Source organism: Melitaea cinxia, chromosome 11, assembly GCF_905220565.1.
Source record: "Melitaea cinxia chromosome 11, ilMelCinx1.1, whole genome shotgun sequence".
Classification (NCBI taxonomy): Eukaryota; Metazoa; Arthropoda; class Insecta; order Lepidoptera; family Nymphalidae; genus Melitaea; species Melitaea cinxia.
Genome location: NC_059404.1, coordinates 13,825,182 through 13,845,452, shown reverse-complemented (window position 1 = coordinate 13,845,452; position 20,271 = coordinate 13,825,182). Strand labels below are relative to the sequence as shown.

The 20,271-nt window shown below is 32.0% G+C and overlaps 1 protein-coding gene across 1 annotated transcript in view; it reads right to left on the bottom strand.

The window, feature by feature from the left end:
• Positions 1 to 20,271, bottom strand: part of LOC123657741 (CCR4-NOT transcription complex subunit 6-like) — a 28,587-nt gene extending 8,316 nt beyond the window's left edge. Inside the window, exon 1 of the mRNA XM_045593256.1 lies at positions 20,155 to 20,271. The gene's annotated coding sequence lies outside the window, so the exon portion shown is untranslated. The remainder of the gene's footprint in view (positions 1 to 20,154) is intronic.

Sequence of the window (20,271 nt, the reverse complement as noted above, 5' to 3'; positions counted from 1 at the left end):
TGTTATACAATTGTTATGTTATAGGAGCATTCATAGTATGAACAGCTAGAGAATTCATTGTTTATATAATCACAGGCCACGTGTCGATTTATAGAGACTCAACAAGTGGGAAAGTATTATGGAGAGAGAATACGCGTTGCTTGCTACATTTGTATAAATCAATAGCAAAGATTAATTATTTTAGACTGGTATTATGTAACAAGTGATGAATAGAAATAGACACAATAATATTTTAGAAATAAATACATAGAAATAAACGCAATAAGAATAGTTATAACTTTCCAGTTTTTTTATTGAAGTAAAACTTCTTTACGCAGGCTTGACTTAGGGAATAAACTGGCGAAGCATCACGAGAGCGTTACGAAAAGTGTGATCGGGTGAGGCCAACGGAAGTTGAAAGAGAGAGATATATAAGTTAATAAAGATAGAAAGAGAGAGTTATTTATCGTTTATAGTTTTACTTCAATCGTGTGTTCTTCTTAATCACACTCTTTTTTCGTTATTTAAGTAAGTATTTTATAAATGCTTGTATAATATTAATATTTAAAACGTAACTATTAGTGTAAAGTCATACAGCCCATGTTCAAAATGCAATGTATTATAATAGTTTATGTTTTTTGTTGATTATACAATTTTCTAATGGTTAAATAACAATTTTTATATAAGTAATATCAAAATGTATCAATTACAAACAGACAATCTATTTCCAACTGTTTATTTTGTTAAAATAATTAAAAAAATATATGCCTTGAATATTAAATTTCATAAACATTATAATCGCATCTTGACAGTTGACGATGGCACAATATTTGTTTGACCCACTCTCAAGCACAATACCGAGTAATACGCCAAAATTACACCCGTAATATTCAAATCGGCGTGCATAATACGTATTCGCACTTTCGCGCGAGATATCTTCGACAAAACGATGGAGTATTAAATATTTTTAGAAATGCAATAACGATTTGAAAGCAATACAACTGTTATTACTACTATTGACATTGACGAGAAATACTGTATAACTTCACAACTTCGTTTAAGTAGGTTCTTATAATATAACTCGAGTAAAGAAATGAAATATTCATTTCATTTTGATGAAGTACTTTTATGGATACTTTTTTGTAGACGGTTATTATCATCGGGACTGACTTAAATTCTTTGCTTTTTATTTACTTTTTAAATATGGTTCACCATGCGGACGATAAACTAAGATAACAAATAAGTATAAAAATTCAACGTTTGTGCAACCAGGCGGAACATCTAGCTGATCATAAAAAGTATCATTATTTATAATTAGGGATCTAAAACAAAAAGAGTAACTATATGCAATTATCTATACGAATAAATAAAATTGGAGTATGTTTGTAATATTAAAAGAAACCGCTTTTTACTAAATACACATGGATGTACACGACACATAATTATGTATACCAAAATAACATTTTTATTACAATTTTTGTCCGTCTAAAATCGGCTAATCTCTAAAATGGATGTGATTTTGAAGGGACTTTCACTGACATATAGCTGATGTAATAAGGAGTAACTTAGGTTAATTGTTTTCGAAATTTATTTATTTTATAACTCTGCGAACTGAACAATAAATTTTTTGTTAAATTACACGCGGACGAAGTCACGGGCACAGCTAGTACCTAATAATTTTACAATACAATAATTTTATGATTACATCGTAGGATTAAAACGTATAAATTGGGTAAGTACAAAGAACAAAATTAATTTAAGAAACGTTAAAGTACTTTGTTATTTATTCTCTTAGGTGTTGAATGTTTATAAAATAGATGCGCCTGCGGTTTCACTCGCGTAATTTCCGATTTCCTGGGAATGTCGGGATAAAAAGTAGCCTACGTGGTTTTCTAGATCTCCAGGTCTCTACATAGCGGCCAAGTTTTATGTCAATGAGTTCCGCAGTTTATGCGTGAAAGACTAACAAACATCCTCGCTTTCGCATTTATAGTACACTAGCTGTGCCCGCGGCTTCACCCGCGTTGATATCAGTGTGTCACAAAGTTTTCCCAGCAAACTTCCAGTGAAACTATTATCAAAATCGGCTTAGCCGTTCCGTAAACCTTCCTCTTGAAGCCCTCTCTCCATTTGGTGAAACCGCATGAAAATCCGTACAATAGATTTTGAGGGAATCGATCACATACACTTTTGGGGACTTTGTTTTATAATACACTAACTGTTACCCGCGACTACGCTCGCATGGTTATGAAGATATGCATTACTATTAAGATGTTCAACGCAATTATTTTTTTATTTCAGTCACTTGAAATGCTTATCACACTGGGTAACTTTTTAAAAGCCACAATTTAGTAAAATTTAATGGTTATATTTATAAAACCTCTCTATACACCACATTTTTAGTTTTATTTTCAGGCTGCAGTATAAAAAACCTATCAGGCGAACTTATAGCTGTTGTAAATGTTTCATACAAACTATCAACCCCAACTACACCCCCTTAGCGGTGGAATATCGCAAAATCCGTTCTTAGCGGACGTCTACTAACTATAATCTACCTCCCTGCCAATTTTCATCTTTGTCCATCCTGGATGGATGGGACCATCCAGCGATTTTTGAGTTCTCGCGATGAGTGAGTCAGTGACCTTTCTTTTTTATATATATACATTGCTATGCATTATTTAGACAACTCCTCACCATCTATAGAGCATACATTTTAAATTTCAAGCCTCTTACTTCAAAAATATAGGATTTTCATACAAACTTCCAGCCCCCGTTTTATCCCCTTGGGGTTCGAGTTTCGTAAAATCTATTATTAGCGGATGTTTACGCTTATAAGGAACCTACCAGCCAAACTTCAAGTTTGTGGCTGTTATAGTTTCGGAATTTCGTGATGAGTGAGTCAACCAACCATCCCCCGTTTTAACCCCAAAAGAGAGTTGATTTCTAAAGATACATTATTTGGACACCTCCTCACCATCAATAGAGCATACATTTTGAATTTCAAGTCTCTTACTTAAAAAAACCGGACTATCATACAAACTTCGAACCCCCGTTTTACCCCCTTAGGGGTCGAGTTTCATAAAATCCGTTCTTAGCGGATGTCTACGTCCTATAAGGAGTCTACCTGCCAAATTTCAAGTTTTTAGGTGTTATAGTTTCGGAGATTTCGTGATGAGTGACCTTTCGCTTTTATATATATTATAGATATCCGTAAAAGAAAATCAGAATTATAATAATTAATTAACAGATAAATATTTAAAAATCGAAAATCATTTCAAAATATATAGAAAAATGAAAATTACGTGTCGCTTCACGACTTTATATATATACATTATATTATAATATACACGTTTATTATAGTTATAAACAAATAATCACCGTGAAGATCTAAGAATATAATTTTATCTAAAACGTACTATATGAAGGTGTAACGCGTAGTACGGATTACAAAACTTAACTTATCTACAATTCGATGTGTCTATAAGAGTTATCTTTGTTTATACATAAGAATACGGAAATATACATAATTTGAATCACTTCTTATTTACAGATAAATATTTTATACTTATAAAAACGATAACACTTATTCCAAAACAGAAGATAACAAAAAAACCGCAGTTTTTACGATTACGTTGTTTTTCCAAACGATTTTCATATTATACGAGACATTTATACATAGCTAGTAAAAAGTATTCCGAATAATATCACTACATAGTATAAAACAAAGTCGCTTCCCGCTGTATGTATGCTAAGATCTTTAAAACTACGCAACGGATTTTGATGCGGATTTCTTTAGTAAATAGAGCTATTCCATAGGAAGATTTATATGTATGATACCTGCGCGCATAATATAGTAGAGGAACATTGATAGTTTTAGAGGTTTCTAATATGATGTCGTAAATAAACACATTTTTTGCGCATATATATTATATTTATAGCACTGCACCCGTACGAAGCCGGGACGGGTCGCTAGTTTATTATAATAAACGAATTAAATATAGAACACTAATATAGTTTTAAGGTTAAACTAGCTACAATAATTATCATTTTAAAAGGGTCTTTTTATACGACTAGATCCGCAAACAAGCTTACGGCCCACCTGATGGTAAGACGTTACCTCAACCTATAGATAGAGAGAGATAGGGTAATACCTCGACCTTACAGAAGATCACAGCTAAATAATACTGTTTTCAAGCAGTGTTGTTTTCCTATTGGTGAGTAAGGTGACCAGAGCTCCTGCGGGGAATTGAGGATAGAGTCGGCAACGACCTTGCGATGCTTCTGGTGTTGCAGGCGTCTATAAGCTACGATAATCGCTTGCAACATCAGAAACATCGCAAGCACGTTGCGGACCCTACCCCTGACCCTTACTCACCACGAGGAGCAGAACGCTACTTGAGAGCAGTAATGTTTAGCTGCGATCTTCAGTAAAGTATTTCAGCGAGGTACTTCCCCAGTCGAGGTGCTCCAGATTTTGAGCAGGATATATCCTGTTGTGCCCTATTTCAATATTTTGTTTGATAACATTAGTCATCAGGAACTAAAAAACAAGATTGTTAAAAATAGTTTTTATCATTTTATCGACATTACATTGTAGGTAAATTTTATATTATCAACTATTTACAAAATACATATCAAACAATGTTTAATTAATCAAAACTTTGGCTGTTACTAAATATGTACCCATATTTACATCTCACTACATTACTTAATATAAATTTTCATTGTTTCATTTGTCTTAAGATACGTACGTTAGACATTTCAAAACGCAAATCACTACGCGTTATGATTCGCAATCACAAACGAAAATTACAATGATTCTCTGTTATATTTAAGTAGGCCAATTTCTAATCCATTCAACTCGAGAACCAAAATCTTACCTAACTCTTTAGTACAGCCGGTAATCGTCTGACTTAGGACGGTTGACCATTAAATACGAGTACGATAAGGTGCGATTCAGTGCGGAAACATATACCTACTGCGAAATTCTGCAAGAACTTAATAAGTTGACGGTGGTCATATATTAAGGAGCTGATGCGTTGGCGGTTGGATAACCAAATATGATAAATGTTTGGATAAACTTTTATACAAACCATACATACAGATGTTTTCTAGGCGTTTGTGCCTATTTTATACGTGTATCCTATCAACAACTGAATCCTGTATCCGTAAGGATTTAAATCCAAGTAAGGGGCCGTGAAGTATGAAGCGTTTCTTTATTATTATTTAATTTTTACTGAGCATCGGTTTTAAAATATAGCATTGTTTTTTGTAGCACTGGTGGCACACTGATCGACAGTTTTTATAGCCACGGTCAGCGCTCCGCAACGTATTTGATGTGATTTGCCCTTTAGATCAAATGTATTGTCAATTTGTTACAAACCTTGACATACTGATTTTCAATTATATGTAAATCTATATAAATAAAAAATAATTTTGCTAAGCGTATAACTCGGGAGGAGCTCGACAAATTCGGCTATTTTTTTTAAATATCTTCCTTAAGACCCACGGAAGGTTTTAATACTTTAAAAAAATATATAAAAAATATACTTTTACTATTAACTTTTGACAGAACGAAGTCTGTCCGGCCAGCTACTTTATAATAAAATGGTTCATAATTTTGAATATTAAAAATTTAAAACGATGGCCCAGTATTGTTTAAACTCCTACATTGTTATGACTGATGATAAATTGAGTAAATGAAGAGCGTTATTAAATGAGTATCTATCAATTGTCGTTGACAACATAATAAGCATTCCGAGAGTTACTTTAACAAGATTTCTTTATTTTTTTAATAGAGTTCAAATAAAGTGGTTTTTATATGGTTGATTCTTTTGTCTTTGTGCATGTAGCGCGATATTTACAACGACGAAATAAAAATCCCATTTGTATAGAATAAGCTGTGCCTCTTCGGGGATAGTCGCATTTTAAATTGAAAACCAGTTAAGAAGAGAAATTGCAAATCGGTACGATTTTTCCACGTTAAGTCTTAATATGTAGACTACTCCAACATTGTGCGTGTATTTTGTTTAATGAATATTGTCTAAATTTTAACATATTTATTAATATTTTTACATAATTATAATAAATAATAATTTGTAAATGTTTTATCTTTCGTCGCAGATTTTGAAACAAATGTCTGCCAATATAACTTTCGGTCTCTATATTTATAGATTTAAACGAATCAATTTATATATGTAGCACGTACTTTTCTTTATAATATTTCGCTCACTAAAGTATTACAAATAGGTACCAGTTTTCCTTTTAAATTGTTTTACACTTCAGCCTGTAATATTCCACTACTGGGCATAGGCCTCTTTCCCCATATAGGATAAGGAGGATCAGAGCTTAATTTTAATATTAAAATATTTAATAATATAATAATAAATTAAATTAATTAATATTTATATATAAATTGTTTTTTGAAGTGAAAAAATATTCTTTTTTAAAAATATTTAGGTACTAAATACAGATTCTTTTGCAACCTTTTTACGCATTCACCATGAAGCAGTATCTAAATCACTGGTAATTTAATACATACATGAAAATATTGTTTAAAAAGTTACCCACTAGGTTCATAATTTTTTAATATTTGGTAACGGTTTAATACGAAATTGTGTACGAAACTACACAATGTTGTGAAACGTTTACCTTAAACAATGGTAATAGCCGTGTTTAAAGAAAAAGAAAAAAGAAATCGTGAACAAAATTTATTAACTTATACAAGTACATACTGAAACGAATATTTTATTGTACATTACTTTTTGATATATGTATATATGTATGTGTATACATAATATCTATAATGAATATGGGCTCATACATCTCTCTACTAGCGATCACCGGTACTCTTTCAGATTCGAAACAGGGGAGAACTCATAATTGCGCAGTGGATTTTAAATGATGAAAGGGAGTGTAAATCTTAGGACATGTAAGGTACTGCTTAAGCTCTCCCAAACAACGTATGACTGACACTCATCTTTTAGTTCTTTCAGCTAGTTCAGGACGTTTTCTATGAGATTTACTACGTCAACCGAGCTTGTTCTACCAGTACGGCTTTTAGTTTGATTGGAACTTTTTTATTTGACTGAAGCTACCAGTAAAAAATTAAAGAATAAGAATTGTTTACAAGTAAACAAAAATATAAAAAGACAAAGTTTTTAATCTATAGAATTTGGTTGGAGCTTTATCCTTTAATTTTCTAAAATAAACACAAAATTTACTAAAAACCTGTAAAATATACATAATTACGTACGATAATTTTTGTGCTTTGAACCGTATTCAAAGTAATACCTACGCAATATGAAAGGATATGGTTTTATCACCTCAAGCAATCTTGACACATACCACACAGGTGAAATCTATGTAAATATTGCATCTTATACAAATATTATTATCTGCGAATATATAGTTTGATATCTAACTGCTTGTTTTAATAAATTATTTCACTAAATTGTTATATATATATAATATATATATATATAAGCGAGCTTACGGGCTTTGAAATATCAGACAAAGCGAGGTATTATTGTAAATAACCAGGACCAATTAAAAATTTAACAAAGTTTAATATCTAGTTATGACATGTGCAAAAAAAAAAAGATGTTCAGGGGTCTACATTAATCATGACGCCTGAATGGAGGGTTCGGAAAAATAAGATTTCAAGTATATTTTTTTGTTGTTGAACGCGCGATTTCAAACAAAAAAAAAAAAAAAAAAACAACCAACAAACACAATTCACTTTGATGCATGTCAAGAAATTTGTATCACGATGCCAAATTTTCTAAAATTTAATCAGATTATATGTGTATTTTAAGATAATATGCTGAATGTTGCTAAAAATATAACGTAATTAATGGACGACCTCCTAATGGTACGCAAATAAAAGCGTATTGGATAATAAGCTACAGGTACATAAAACCAAGTTTAGTATACAAACAATTAGTTTATTGGTGAGAACAAATGATTTAGTCAAAAGTTTTTACAACTGTAGTAACGCTTTACTACTTGTCAGTTCTTAGTTAATTTGTACGAGTTCGAGTCGATTGAACTGAGTTAATTATTTCTACCTAAATATAACCTTTCAATAATAGCCTTCAGTTATTACGTAGAAAAAAATTAGAAAAGAAAAAAAAAATGAAAAGAATTAGATCAATAATATTTTAATATCGAAGTGTTTATAAAAGTCTGAGTTTATTTGAACTTTGAGATTAACTCCTTCTTTTCATCAATAATCTCTCCTTCTTTTGATCAATAATCTGTACTAAATATACGAGTGTACTTATGTATAAACAAGCTAACAACTATTGGACGCGTCAACCCGTAAACGTTACTACTGGCAGCAAAAACTCTCCCCTTCTGATATCGATAAGGATTAGGAGTCTAATCCGCAACGAACTAGTCGAAATGTTTCCTTTATAATCATGGGATTACCTTTAAGTATACCGACACAACACATAAGGAGTGTATAAGCAAGAGCTGTTAAACTAAAAAACATTTACTTCAACACAATTTCTAAATTAAAATCTAAGTTAACGACAAAATAAGTGTCTAATCCATACTATATATTTAGCAGATTGAAGAAATTCTCGAACAATATAATCTATAAAAATAAATAAAATTGAAGAATCTGTTTGTAATATTAAAATAATCGCTTTTTACTAAATGTATATGGATGTATACACGGTACATATACCAAACCATATTTTTTTTACAATTTTTGTCTGTCTGTCTGTCCATTTGTTCCGGCAATCTCTGAAACGGCTGGACAGCTGGATTTTGACACTTCACTGGCAGATAGCTGACGTAATAAGGAGTAACTTAGGCTACTTTTATTTTAGAAAATTATTTATTATGTAACTCTGCGAACCGAAACAAACTTTTTTGTTAAATTCCAGACGGACAAAGTCGCGGGTACAGCACGCAGTATATAATAAAAATAGACTGACATGCTATGCATATTAATGGCAAATAAACTTTCTAGTTTTTTTTTTTTTTTTTATAAACACTGTCATTACGATAAAAGTCAATGGCTAGAAAATTAAATGCATAATACAACGACAACATCACAAATATTAAAATAAGTACTATCTATACCCGAGCGAATAATTCCCATTTAATAATTATAATAATAAGTATAATAATAATTATATAATAAGTATAATATTTATCACTTTACATAATTGTGTTTGCGCGCAAACGAAAAAAAACCGACTTCAATTACATCGACAAGTAATACAACGCAGATCGACGAAAAAATAGTCAAGCAACTACGCTTTATCAAAGATTACTCAAAAACTAGTTATCAGATCTCAATAAAATTTATATGTGACCACATGATAAACATCAGCTTTCGATTAAATTAAAAATTATCAAAATCGGTACACCCAGTAAAAAGTTATTGCGGATTTTCGAGAGTTTCCCTCGATTTCTCTGGGATCCCATCATCAGATCCTGGTTTCCTTATCATGGTACTAAACTAGGGATATCCCCTTTCCAACAAAAAAAGAATTATCAAAATCGGTACATCCAGTAGAAAGTTATGTGGTATAATACAACGTAGGTCGACGAAAAAAGCGTCAAGTAAAAACGCATTATTGGATATAACTCGAAAAGTAGTTGTTAGATCTCAAATAAATTTAAATGGGACCAATTGGCGCACACCACCTTTCGATTAAAACAAAATTTGTCGAAATCGGTATACCCGGTCAAAAGTTCTGATGGAACATACATAAAAAAAAAAATACAGTCGAATTGAGAACCTCCTCCTTTTTTGGAAGTCGGTTAAAAATTACAAAAAAAGTATTTATACGTGAGTTGATTTAAAATTAAACAAAAAATTTACCTATTGTCAATCATGTTGACGTTGTTTCAAAATTAAAGTCAATCATATATATATATATATTAGCTGACCCTGCAAACGTTGTTTTTCCATATATGTTATTAACACCCCCCCCATAACTAAGGGGTGTGAAATCTAGATGTTGGCCGATTCTCAGACCCGATATGCACACAAAATTTCATAAAAATCGGTCAAGGCGTTTCGGAGGAGTATTTTAACTAACATTGTGACACGAGAATTTTAATAATTAATTAATTTACAAAAACAAGCAATAACAATTTTTTTTTTGTTGTTGATGCCGGCAGAGCAAGCAATTATCTATAAAATGATATGTAATTTATGTGGAGTAATTGTGATGTTTTTTTCTAAAAAGGGAGGAAAACATCTTAACCTTAGCGTATAATATATAATTATGATGATTATACATTACTACATACACTTGTGTGTTAGATAAATATTAAATAGTCTAAGATCCGAACTAAACGTGATCTTCATCCATCTGCTTAGTGGATAAAAATTAAATAAATATCCTTTTTAATATGTCAAAGATAGATCGCGAAAGGTTTGACTGGAAAATTCCTGACCAGACTTATACAACATATATTATATTCGGCAACCGCCATTGAAACCAGACTTTTACCAGGCATCCCTATGTCATCGTATTTGCAATGAAACAGCGCTAATTTTGACGTAAGATTTATTAATTAAACAAGTGGGTGAAAGTAACTAGAACAATATATATTAATATACCTGTTTATACCTGCCAACCTAGTAGTTATACCAGGAAAATAATAGAAAATCCAACGTTTGCATTTTCTACAGGCTTCATACTGTCGGTAGGTATTAAAGTAATTCTTTTAAACTCGTAAGTGCAATTTTAAATAAAAATACTATTTACAATTTTGAATTAAATATAGCCTAGCCCGAAAATTTTAGTTAACCTTTTCGCGATTATTTTTCTAGTATACTAAAATAACACTACTAACAACTACATAATTTTCATCCATTGAACAGATGAAGTTCGTCTGTAGTTCGGATCTCGCACTAAAAACCACGTTAGTCCTATATATTTTTAGTAGTAGGTTTAACATGTTTTATAATTATATCTTGTGGCTAAGCTACTGCTCGTATTTGACTGATATTTTTGTAGCTAACTTCGAAATGATATATTGTACGTGTCATGTGCTGTTTAGGTTTATGAATCTCGCTTTTATTCATTTTATATACAATTTCGTTAAAAACATAAAATCTATTTATTTTTTTTAATAATATTATGGGCTTACTCTTGACCCCAGTCTAGCTCTAGAGCAGAGACGAGGTCGAAGATGGATGGCTCAGAAGATGCCTGTTCACTCGCGCTTTAAACATGTCCGGGTTGTATGAACTCGGAAATACAGACGCCGGCAGGGAATTCCACTCTTTGGCCGTGCGCATTAAAAAAGATGATTCGAAGCGCTTTTTACGAATGAAGGGTACATATATCAATCAGGTAGGGATGAAAGCCTGCGGTACGTCTGTAAGTCCGATGAAAGAAAGGAGATGGGGGTATGAGCTCGTGCAGCTCCAGGGCACACTCCCAAAAGTACAATCTGTAAAAGACCGTTAGACTGGCAACTTTTCTTTGGAGAGCCAGAGTGTAAAGACTCCACCAAACTGGCGTTACCGATTAGCCGCTTGGCTCTGCGTTCCACTGAGTGTGAAATGAAATCTAGTGTTAGTTTAAAGCAACATAAGGAACATATGAACGTAAATCTAAACTAAAACACAGTTTATATAACTACGTGCAAATGCCAATCAAAATGAGTACCATGTGAGTAAAGCATGCACGTGCAAGAGAATTCGATGATACGCAGTGAATAAACACACACTCTTACAGACCTACTACATATGGTTGTCAGTTGCCATGGTACATACAAACTCTCTATGAATGTTCTTCGTTACTTCGAACGTTGGGCATATACGGTCTAAAACCTCTTTGACATTTATTGCTCTCAAAGCTAATAATCGAATGCTAAGAAATCCAGCACTAGAACATAATTATTAACATGACAAAGTTTTTTTTTTTACTAGTGGCCACCCAGTGGTCGAAATTCGACCATAATTTAACCACAGACTTTAACAATAAACAAAAGATATATCTAAAGCTATATATGCGTGTGTGTTTAATAAATGTTAGTATTTTTTTTTTTTTATTAATTTAATGAGAATTTTCTGAGATCATCTCAAACATTATTTTGTAAAATGCAATATAATAACTATTAATTAATATTTACTGTTATTATTTTATAGAAGGGAAACTATCTAAACACCTGTACCATAAACGTATTCCATTCTGGTTTGACGACTATTACAAACCGTACATTGAGTGCCAAATTGCTGCCAAAAACGGCACCATATGCTTACGTCGCCGGTATAACGGATTTTTTCATAACTAAATAAAAATAGAACCTAAGAATAGATTTAGACTAGGAGTCGTAATTTATAATTAGAATTTATTTTTAAACACTCGCCACGTCACAATCAATTAACAAACAATTAAGATTAATTTATTGCTACATAATTTAATTACAATTATTCAATAGCGTACAATAATAATATTTTTATATTTTGTTCTCTATAAGATCAATAATAATAATCAAGATAATCAAAGATAATAATAACGGACCGGAAAATTTTGAAACTCACAAACTTGAACCAAAGTTTGTGAGTTTAATATGTATATACCTATATTACGACTACTAATAAATTACGTGATTGTTTGTATCTAAACAAATGATATATTATTCAGCTGCTACACAAAATCTGTTTTAGAGACTTACTTCAATCACTAACGATTTATTAGTTAATTGTATATGTTACGGCGTTAATTATAAATGCCAATTTTAAGTGTTCTGGGTGTTCCTATAGTGGTTTTCCCATTACTGAGCGAAATCTTTTTTCTCACTCAATCTATCACAAAGTTTAACTACGAGTTAATACATAGACCTAAAAGTTGCCTTTTTCATCTAATTCACAAAACTGAAGTGTGAGAATAATTCGCATATTTAATTTTTTCATGCTTTCAAATGTCATATGAAAATATTTTGTATAGTCGTAAAGTGAAAACAAACATAAAACGTGTTTTTAACCGACTTCCAAAAAAGGAGGAGGTTCTCAATTTGACTGTATTTTTTTTATTTTTTTTTTTTATGTATGTTACATCAGAACTTTTGACCGTGTGGACCGATTTCGACAATTTTTTTTTTAATCGAAAGGTGGTGTGTGTCAATTGGTCCCATTTAAATTTATTTGAGATCTAACAACCACTTTTCGAGTTATATCTAATAATGCGTTTTTACTTGACGCTTTTTTCGTCGACCTACGTTGTATTATACCGCATAACTTTCTACTGGATGTACCGATTTTGATAATTCTTTTTTTGTTGGAAAGGAGATAACCCTAGTTTAGTACCATGATAAGGATACCAGGATTTGTTGATGGGATCCCAGAGAAATCGAGGGAAACTCTCAAAAATCCGCAATAACTTTTTACTGGGTGCACCGATTTTGATAATTCTTTTTTTGTTGGAAAGAAGATATCCCTAGTTTAGTACCATGATAAGGAAACCAGGATCTGATGATGGGATCCTAGAGAAATCGAGGGAACTTCTTGAAAATCCGCAGTAACTTTTTAATGGGCGTACCGATTTTAATAATTTTTAATTTAATCGAAAGCTGATGTTTGTCATGTGGTCACATATAAATTTTATTGAGATCTGACTACTACTTTTTGAGTAATCTTTGATAACGCGTAGTTAATTGACTATTTTTGCGTCGATCTACGTTGTATTACTCGTCGATGTAATTGAAGTCGGTTTTTTTTCGTTTGCGAGCAAACACAATTATAGTCGAACAAGAATTATTTCATTTCGTCATAGGTACGTAATTATTTTATCACTAAGTTTTGCTTCATATCTTTTGATTAGAAAACTCAACATCTTTAACATAAAGTTTTATAAAAAATAACTTCATCTTTAACTTCAATTCATTGAGTTTCAAAGGTGTTAAACCAGGGGATAAAATAATGTGAATAATTTTAAATAATTGACAAACTGAATAGTTTTAACAAAAAAATTCAAGTGTACACACAATTTAGCATTTTTGCCATCCAGAAAATTAGCACATATTCATTAAAAGAATATATTTTAATAAAACTTATAAACGTCAAATATTGAACAAACCCGTGCGGCCAAGCGATGCCAACGCAACAGGGACGCAGTTATTTATAAAGCTCGTATCACACTTGTGTGACGTATTTTTAGCATTCCGTGTTTTATTTTTTCGATATTATAATCAATTTCGATATTTTAATCAAAATAAAACTAATATAATGCGCAATCGACTTCTTAACTGAAATCAATATTGCCTAACAGAAGAAACGCAATCAATACGTGACTTGATAAAACAAGTCTAAATTTCTCGTTACAAATAAAGGAGATACGTTGAGTAGTGCTAAAAGTTTTTAGTATTTTTTTTTTTTAGTATTTGCAATAAATACAATGATTTCACTAAGTAAATACTGGAGTTGTATTGCAAATTTTTTTTAAACCATTCAATTGTTACGAATAAAATACTTTTTTTATATATATTCTTATTATAGAATAAGATTTTTTCTTTTAGTACAAGCACGACAACTACTGTTAGTAATTTTGCTGCCAAAAGCATAAGACTTTGTTCAGAAAGATTGATCTCACTAAAAATCTGATAGACAACGTATCTACTAAGACATTACTTTGTCAAGACATCGCGCACGAGAATTTGGGCACGTATTCAAAAGATAAAACTTGCCTGTAATACTTTTCCTAAAACTCCACGTCTGAATTCAATTGGCATAAGCATAATGTTATAATATTCCTTATGCTACGCGCTAATCGTTTTTCCCATACTTTATCCATAAATTATTTTGTGTTAAAAATTTTAACGTACGGATCTTACAAAAAAATTGCAAAATATTGCTAGCAAAACGGTGCATTAACCCTAAAATTCACTTTTAAAGTGAACGCAACTAGCAAAAACCTTTAGTATCTTAATTCGCATGAGTAACTTGGGATGTTCGCGCAAATTCAAATCCTGAGTAAAAACGCGACGCTCCGCTTCGACTGCGCCGATGTGAACGGAGCCTAAAGAAATCTGCATGTATAAGCAATATTCTGAAACACGTTTTTTTTTCCATAAAATAGAAGAGACCGGTGCCCAGCAGTGGGATTGTAACAATCAGCAAACCTCCGAAAGTATAAAAGAAGAACCTTTATAAATATGCGAATAAGGAAGTCGTGTATTGTCTACACACGTGTTTGTCTTCGTTACACTACTAATTACGTACATTTAATGATAATAGAATTATACATATAACTGGTTTCAACTAGAAATGTAATACAACAGCCTACGGTTTCACTTACGTGAAATTTTACCACGCACGATCTCCATTCCATTCGTTTTTACGCTTGCTGCATCTAACAGACACCATTAACGATATTAGACACATTTTAAGAGTTTCTTACCAAAAACGGCAATACAAGCTCTTAATTAATGTCGTCTGAATATTTGTCGAAGTTTTGTTTAATACTAGCCAACCACCTCTACTTCGATCACCACAACTTTAGTTAAATCTAATTGACTTTTTAATGCAACAACATATAAAATTAATTTTTAAATGGAATTGGTAGTTTGTAAAATTATTGAACATACAAAATGGCATCAATGAAATAAAAAGAAATTTAAACCCAACAGCATTGTTTTTAAATACAATAATAATAATATTTTTAGAATTTTATCAGTAATAATATATTGTTACCGTTCCAAATAAACAATGTGCATGGAATAGGTATAGTGCGCACCTCTGTGTGTATTTTTAGCTATAAATTCTGATAACATTATGTAAACCAACCACCAACAATCTACTTAATCCCATAATACAAAATGTTATGAAAATTCCTCCTGTGACCATGGTTGCTGTAAAGTAGAGATGCCACGAATATTCGGCAATTATTCGGTATTCGGCTATTCGGCCTCTTTTTTTCGCTATTCGGTATTCGGCCGAATATGGTTAACCATTTGGCCGAATACCGAATAGCAATTTTTTTAATTCCTACTAACTGTTTTTCCGCGACTTCGCGTAAATTATAGCCCATGTCCTTTCTAAGACTCTAGAGTATCTGTGTACCAAATTTCATTTAAATCGGTTCAGCAGTTTGGGCGCGAAATCGTGATAAACAGATTTACTTCCTTTTTTATGATAAAATACAGTAAGGATTACCAAATAAATTATGAAAAAACTCGAAATATTACACACAAAGATATTTATTTAACCAAAAAAGAACTAACAAATTAATATTTAAAATCTACCATTGGTGAGAAACAAACAAACTGCCAGTTTATTGTCATCACTATAAATTTCATAATAGTTCCGAATAGGCGATTTCTTATTAAATTGATTCATTTTGCTTTTCTCGAACAAACGGTGATATTTCTTATGGTAATCAATCACATTAAATGTTATATTTTAGTATACAGTAAGTACGACGCATCAACGACCAACAAATAAAGCAGGTTGTAACACGACCGCGAAGTACGTATTACTTCAGCGATGCAAGTTTAAGCTCGTACGGTGACGAGTTGTGTCTTATCGCCCGCGAAAAGTACTAAGTGTGGCCGAATATTCGGCTGCCGAGTGTTCGGCGCTTCGGCCAAGAACCTCGCCGAATATTCGGTATTCGGCCCAATTACTATTCGCGGCATCTCTACTGTAAAGTATCAAAAACGTCGGACATTTAAAAAAGCTGTCTCATTATAATGAGTGAAATTCGCATTAACATTAAAAACCAATATTATACAAAAAAGCGCTGTGTGGCTACGGCACTAAAGAATTTAGCCACCCTCTCTCTTCCCGTGGGTGTCGTAAGAGGCGACTAAGGGATAACAAGGTTCCACAACCACCTTGGAACTTAAGAAGCCGACCGATGGCGGGATAACCATCCAACTGCTGGCTTTAAAATACACAGGCCGAAGACGGGCAGCAGCATCTTCGGTGCGACAAAGCCCATACTGCGGTCACCAACCCACCTGCCCAGCGTGGTGACTATGGGCAAAACACATGAGTTCACGTTATTTTTGGCGTGAACTTGTGGAGGCCTATGTCCAGCAGTGGACTGTATAGGCTGCAATGATGTAATGATTATACAAAAAGCTTAAACTTTAAAGTAGAAAATGCCCACTGTTTTAGGTATGTATATGATAATCAATCATTTCCTTGTAGCTATCTCGAGCAGTCATATTTCTTAGTAAAGTTTTTTAAAGTCATAATGACTATTGTTTAAAAGACAATTTTTTTATGAAGACCATGTTATTTACAACAATAGAAACATTAGAACCTACTGTAGGTATATGAATGACATTGGCATTGGGCACTTTCAGTTTTATAACTTTTTAATATTCATGAAGGTTAAATAAGACACAGCCAGTAAATAAATACCAATAAATAAACAACGAACATTCAGTGACTGAGAGAAAAATATATCTAGCCCGGTGGCGAAGTTTGTAGTGACCCTGCTTTCTGCTCCGGGGTTGTGGGTTTTTTACTTTAACTTTTTTCATATTTGTTTAGTAGTTTTAATTCGGTAGTCATATGTGAGTAGTACAGCCATACAAACAATCAAATAACAAAAAAAAAAAAAAATAGTCTTAGGCTCAGTATCAATTACAGTATAGCCTCCATGAATTATAAGCTATATATATAGTTACATTATATGTATTACATTATATTATTAAATATATTAAATATATAAAAATATATTTAAATATATTGTGCTGTGTGGCTAAGGCACTAAAGAATTTAGCCACCCCTCTCTTCCCGTGGGTGTCGTAAGAGGCGACTAAGGGATAACAAGGTTCCACAACAATCTTGGAACTTAAGAAGCCGACCGATGGCGGGATAACCATCCAACTGCTGCCTTTGAAATACACAGGCCGAAGACGGGCAGCAGCGTCTTTGGTACGACAAAGCCAGTACTGCGGTCACCAACCCGCCTGCCCAGCGTGGTGACTATGGGCAAAACACATGAGTTCACGTTATTTTTGGCGTAAACTTGTGGAGGCCTATGTCCAGCAGTGGACTGTTATAGACTGTAATGATGATTAAATATATTTTGACTCGGACCTGTTACAATTTTATTAAAAGTACAGATATATAGATGCTAAAATTAGTTCCTGAATACCAACTTAAATACAAATTAAACCTTCTTTGAGGTTTGCATCAAAGTTTTTAATGTGCATTATCTATTAACTGTGATAAATTAAGTTAGTTAAGTTTATTTCTTTATTGTTTTTTTTAAGAATTCTCTTTTCCATAATTTTTTAAGATGTATGGTTTAATGGCGCAAGTTAGAAAAGACAAAACATAACTCTATGACTCATAAGAGTTGAACAGTAAAAGTCAAAGAAGGAGAAACAGTATGGGTTGTATAGTATTACATAAGGAACCTCTGAACCAAAGTTCCATTGATAGACCAACTAGATTATAATTTAAAGAAATAAAGATTCATTATTATTCAATTACTTTTTTTACACAATAACATCAACAAAACAAAGAATTTTGTCACTTTTGATCAAAAAAAAAAAAATGTAATAAAGTAGACAGTCACTGACTATAGATATATAGAGCAGTTTTGGATCTTTTAGTTCAAATTTTTTTTAAATAAACTTTTAATTATAGATATAAATAATAAATTTTTACATAACTATTTTTAATTATTATCAAGGATGATATTTGAAATAAAATGATTCTTATATAAAATATTATATAAAAAAATATTCACACTATTTTTGCATTATAAAACTATCACAAACATTCTTATAAAATTTTAGTGAACAGAGAGTAGATTCATTAATTATTGAAGTAATTGTTTGATTATTTTTATTGATACTTATATTTATTGTCAAGTGCAGTTAATATCTATACTAATATTATAAAGCTGAAGTGTTTGTTCGTTTGTTTGAACGCACTAATCTCAGGAACTATTGGTCCAATTTGGAAATTTCTTTCAGTGACAGCCCATTTATCGAGGAAGGCTATAGGCTATTTTTTTTCCAAATTAACACGTGTGAAATTGCGAGGCACAGCTAATATTTGTGCTCATGAAAACATATCTAGATAATTTGAAGTTTGTAAAATTGCTTTTATATTTTCTTACTAGCTGTGCCCGTGACTTTGTCTGCATGGAATTTAACAAAAAATTTGTAAAGTATTGTACAGTTCACAGAGTTAATAAAAGTGGCCAAAAATCTAAAATAAAAGTAGCCTAAGTTACTTCTTGCTACATCAGCTATCTGCCAGTGAAAGTCCCGTCAAAAATCTGTTTAGCCATTTCAGACAGATAGACACAATTTTTTTTTTTAAATGTTATTTTGGTATATATACCATGTATAAATCCATATGCATTTAGTATAAAGCGGTTATTTTAATATTACAAACAGACACTCCAATTTTATTTATTTGTATAGATTAGTAATCAACAAACAATTGTCATTTGTTACAGTTTTAACGTATACATAATGCAAGATTTGCATTACAAAAGTTGCAAAAATAAGTATTTTATTAGAAACATTGAAAAATTACGAATAAGCAGGATAATTCAATTCGATATTGTGCCTTATTCAAGTGCATATTACTTTTGAAATTGGGGCCAGTGTCACAGAGACAAACATCTGGCATTGAATTGAGATGTGAACATATTAGATGCTTACAATCAATGTTAAGCCATACGTGGACGTAGGGCGACCTGAAGCATTAATGCATCTCAAATACTGAGAAACTACCACATACAAATATACATTTAAGATATAAGCTACACTTATCTACGATAGGAAAACACTTGATAGGGGATTGTTATTATACAAATTTAACTGCTTTAAATAATACAATCGATACCTTTTTAGTACCGCGACGGGTCATTAGTGGTGTTAAAAAGATTTTTTGAAATAAATGATTATCTTCGCTCGAGTAATATGGACAACGGGAGCGTTCCATAACCTCCGTAGTTCGGGAGGTAAACCTAAAGATTGAGATGAATTATTGGTCATCGTAGGATTACGACATGTATATAAGACCTATTTCAAGAAAAAAATACGAATTTAATTCATTAATTAGCCAGTAATAACGTAAATGCGTATGATCTTTGTATACAGCTGACATAAAAGAGATGGGTCGACGCACAGTTGACGGTCTCCAAGCGCCAAATCACTATCCAAACTTATGATTACTTCTAACGTGATAAAACTAGTTTAAAATACAGCACATACCTTCATCTACTCCTTAAAAGCTTAAACTTCAATTCGGATTATAGTAACGGGATAAAAATCACTGTAAACACACAATAGCACAAACTTGACAAACACCACATCAAACGTCCATTTACC